This window comes from Lichenostomus cassidix, chromosome 20, assembly GCF_008360975.1.
Source record: "Lichenostomus cassidix isolate B80296 chromosome 20, HeHo_3.0, whole genome shotgun sequence".
NCBI lineage: Eukaryota > Metazoa > Chordata > Aves > Passeriformes > Meliphagidae > Lichenostomus > Lichenostomus cassidix.
The window spans coordinates 2,047,864-2,052,810 of record NC_139500.1 but is presented as its reverse complement, the minus strand read 5'-3'; positions in this window follow the sequence as shown (position 1 = coordinate 2,052,810).

The window sequence follows — 4,947 nt, the reverse complement described above, 5'->3', positions numbered from 1 at the left end:
CTCCTACCGGAGTGACCGCACCGTCCCCGCACCGCCCTCGGAGCTCCACGCCCCGCACCGCCCCTCGCCCGGAGCGGCCCCGGAGCGCTCCGCAGCTCGCCCAGAATGCCCCGGAGCACTCCCGCACCGCTCCCGGAGCGCCCCTCGGAACCATCCGCACAGCCCCGCACCTCCCTGAAATGATCCGCACCGCCCCCGGGACGATCCGCACAGCCCTGCGCTGCTCCGAACCATCCCCGGAGCGACCCCGGAGCGCTCTGCCGAGCCCGCACCGCCCCGGAGCGCTCTGCTGAACCCCACACCGCCCCGGAGCGCTCTGCCGAGCCCCGCACCGCCCCGGAGCGCTCTGCCGAGCCCCGCACCGCCCCGGAGCGCTCCGCGGCACCTTTCCGCACCTTTCCGCCCCGAGCCCCGCACCGCCCCGCTGTCCCAGCCCCTCTCCGTGCCCTCCAGCTGCGGGAGGCTCAGCCAGAGCAGCCCGATCTGATGTCTCCGAGCTGGGTTTTCCCCCAGAAAGTGGCTTTCCCAGAAAGTCCTTCAGACGCCTGGAGTGAAGCCAGGATTCTCTGGCATCTCCTCCGAGGGATGCAGGATGGAAACCCGAGCTGCTGCCCCGGGGCTGGGCAATGTCACACGAGCCGAGCTGTGTTTGCTGGGCAGTGGGTGGTGGCAGCAAGGACAGGTTTTTCCTGGCGCCAGACCCTGGGCTTGTCTTCCGTGTTTCCAAGTTCTCCTTTTCCAAGAACGTGCAAACACTGCCAAGCTCTCCCGAGATTCAGGAGAGAGGAGCTCTGGTGACTCCACAGTTACCTGCTAGTGCCTTGCTATAAATAGCATGTCCTGCAAAGAGGGACTCTCATCTCCTCAAAACAGCTTTTAATAGAGTCACTAATACAGGCACTCCAAGGAGGTCAGCCAGAGAGGTGGCTGTGACTTTGGGAATTGTCCTGCTGTGGAAATGACAAACGGGACAGTGAGAAAGGCAGAGAGGGAAGCAGCATGGAGCACACAGGGAGAGCCCAGCTGGGCTGAGCTCAGGGCTGGAGGGAAAATACACCCATATTTATATTATTCACAGAACCACAGAACCATTTAAGCTTGGAAAAGATGGTTGAGGCCAAATCCAGCTCTGGTAAAAGTTGTCCCTTTCTGCTTTAAACGTGTGTCTCGTTCATTTTGGGAGCAGCCAGAAACAGAGCAGTGACAGAGTGACAGCGTGGTGCTCCCAGCTCTGCCTTGAAGAGGTGATTCTGCTCGGCGAGGCTTTGAGGAATATTAATTGATGGAGTGGATTTCTGAGGACTCTCCAGCTGGAGGACTAATTCACTTAGGACAGAGGAGGCAACCCTGCACTCCTCACTTTGGGATTTCACACTTCCCGCTTCTCTTCTCAGAGCTGTTTTACAGAATGCATAAAACAGAACTGCTTCTGCCAGAACCAGCAAAACCTTCCACTTCCATGCCCCAAAATACACCAGAAATTAGAATATTCTGAGATAAGTCTGTAATGTGACCTTGAGGCCACCAAGTTGATCAGAGGGATAGGGCACCTCTCCTGTAAGGAAAGGCTGGGAGAGCTGGGATTGTTCACCTGGAGAGGAGAAGGTCCAGGGTGACCTCACTGTGGCCTTGCAGTGCCTGAAAGAGCTGCAGGGAAGATGGGGAGAGATTTGGGACAAGGGATGGAGTGACAGGACACAGGGGATGGCTGCAAATGGACAGAGAGAAGGTTTAGATGAGATTTTGGGAAGGAATTTTTCCCAGTGAGGGTTTCAGGCCCTGGGATGGAATTCCCAGAGAAGCTGTGGCTGCCCCTGGATCCCTGGCAGTGTCCAAGGCCAGGCTGGAGCAGCCTGGGACAGTGGAAAGTGTCCCTGCATGGCAGAGGTGGCACTGGATGGGCTTTAAGGTCCATCCAACCCAACCCTCTCCATGAAATCCACACCCACCAGCTGCATCTGACAAAGCCCAGGCTGCAAAATCCCCCAGAAATGCACTTTTGTCAAATACTAATGCTGGGAGCATCAAGCACATTCTGAACCCAGGATTAAAAAATAACAACAATAAACAAAACCAGAGAGGCTTAGCTGCGTTTCAAAGGCATTCATAGCAGGGAAGAAATTACAGAGCCACTTCAGATGGCTTTTCAACAAGTTTAGACGTTTCTTCTAATCCCTGTAAACACACACTGCTGCTTTCATTAGTCACTGGTGTGTTCCTGCAGGTAAACACATTCCTGAGAGCTTGCCTAAGTCGAGGTGGATTTAATCCTGTGCTCATTCTTTGATGAATTGGGATATTAGCGTCCACTTACATCTTCCCTTTGAAGAGCACAAATCCCTCACACACGCCACGGTTCAAAGAGAAAATGCACTTTAATTCCCGTGTGGGCAATGTGTTCCAAGAGTGCGCCAGAAAATCTCATTGTTCGGGTTTTCCACTCCGAGCTATCTCTAGAAAAAGACTAGGGTTTTTTCCTAGGTTTTTTCCTAGGTTTTTTCCTAGTTTTTCCTAGTTTTTTCCTAGTTTTTCCCCGTTTCCCATTTTTTTTAATACTCAAATGTGTGCCCTGGTTGGTTGGACAGCAGTGCTGCTTGCATTTCCCTGGAGCCTGTTGCCCATCAGCTCTCCCCACAAGGAAACTCAGCCCTGTATTTATCTTTAGCCACGTTCAGAGCTGTCCCAAACCTCCTTAACAAGCTGTCATTGCGATGCTTTCCCTTCTGATGCTGAAATCATTGCTATTATTTCTCAGGAAGATAAGAGTCAAGGGGCACTTTGAAGCACCAGGCTGTTGTTAATATTTAATTGTTGTTAATATTTCTGCTCTAATCTCATCAGAACTCTCAGTGGTGCTGCCCTGCAATGAGCTCCTTGCTTTTACCCCACTGCAAATAAAAATCACTCTTTTTTTTCAAAATCCCACCTTTACTCGGTTTTGCCCCAAAATGCCGTCCTGACATTTTAAAAGGAGGTTAACATTCATCTTGTTGTACCTGCAGCACCTCATCCCCCCGAGCCCAGGATATTATTTCATCACAGGTGAAATCTGACAAACATCTCTGGGACTTCCCGAGGTAAAGGATAACAAACTGCTTATTTTGAGGCAACAATATTTTCCATGGAAGTTATTTTCTCGATGGAGTTGGGGCTAGCCAACCATTTCCTGATAAAAAAGAAAAAAAAAGAAAAAAAAGAAAAAAAAAAAGGTTTCTCATTTGATCACCCTGAAAGGATTTTCTGCAAATCTACAACACACGTCAATATTTTTATTTTAAACGCTCCCCTAACGTTTTGCCTCCAGAAGGTCAAGATGCCAACATTTTTCCGCTATTGTTTTGATTTTCCCGAGGAGTTTGGAGATGATAACATCACCATGAAGTGTGCTGACCTTTTCAAGTGCTCTGAGGTTACTGGAATGCAATATTTCAAACGCAGCATCTCCCTGAGAAGCTGTTGGGCATTCCAGTGTCTAATTCTGCTGCGGTGTGAGATACATTTCTGACATTTCCTTCCGATTTCTGCAGTGGGAATTGTGAATTGGGATGAGCTCTAGCTGGGAGGAAATGCAACAGATAATGAGCAAAACTGAGAGAGTGTAATTCTTCCTAAAAATGGATGGGTTCTCTCATGTTGCTGCAGACTTTGAAATCCCTTCTTCTCCTTTTGCAAAAAGCTGCCTTGGATCATTTAATTTTGGAAAAAGCCAAAAAAAAGAGAGAAGTTTATTCTGAATTTATGTCTTTCACAATGCAGAGATTTGATTCGTTTTGCCTCATAATTGTGGCTTGTTCTCCTCTGGTGCAAGTCCTGCCTCCACAGCACAACACTTCCCAGAGATTCCTTCCCCATTCCTGTGCCATTGTGCTAATCAACGTTGAGCCAATGAATTCTGCTGAAATGAAGATTTCTCAGGTGCTTTTCCCTTCTGTCACATCTTCTTCTGTACATCTTCCTTTGCACATCACCCACAATCTGTTTCTGAGAGTCAGGCAACGTCCAGCTCTGTCTGGAGCTGTGTGTTGGCTCACAGAATTCAGGAAACCTCCGTGAAATTTGGTTTTTGATGCAGTTTCCCTGGCGAAGGGAGGGCAGAACCTTCGGTTCAAACATCCTCACTCGCTCCGGGGATTTTTAAATCCATCAGGTAGAAAATTGCATTAGTGAAACACGCGCAGAACTCCCTGGCAGAATTACTATGCAGATGTCAGTCAGTGCCAAAACATGAAAATTCATGAGATTGAACATTTAACTCATAAAAACACCTCTCATTCTAATGGAGTGAAAGCACAGAGCTCTTTGTGCAGCCAGCAGGGAAGTGGCTGCCAGCATGAGCCGCTGATAATCAATATTTAATGAAAATAAATAATCTATTAAGCAGGCTAGCATGTCGTTTTGCACAGTGCAATCACTGCCTTGGCTCGGCATGATTCAGCCCAGGAATTCTGCTGCCTGTGGAGCAACGTGGGGAGAGGAGAGACACCGAGGGGGGCTGGGCAGCCCAGGAAATGCAGCATTTTACTGGAAATTCACCTTCTGGTTGTAATATTTTGTCCGTAATAAAACCCCTGCCAGCACAGGGAGTGTTGAAGAGGAAATAAATACATGCTGAGGGGATGTGGAGACCCAGGGAATGCAGGGAGCACTGAAAATACAATATTTATTGTGTTGCTGTGACAATGACAAGCTTTTGGGCATTTTGTCATCCTTCTAAACACACATCAAGGGACCTTCCTGCTCCTCCAGACCTGGCTGAGGGATTAAATAGGGCTGAGTGGGGTCAGAGGGTCACCATCCATCCTCCCTGGGCTGTGGGGGATTTATCAGAGCCTGCAGGGATCAAAGCTGGCTCTGATCTGATCCAGGGCTCTGGGGTGAATCAGCCTGGGCTGATATGGCCTGAAAATTGCATTTCCCCACTGCCTGCTGGGTGTTTCCTGGCTGAGC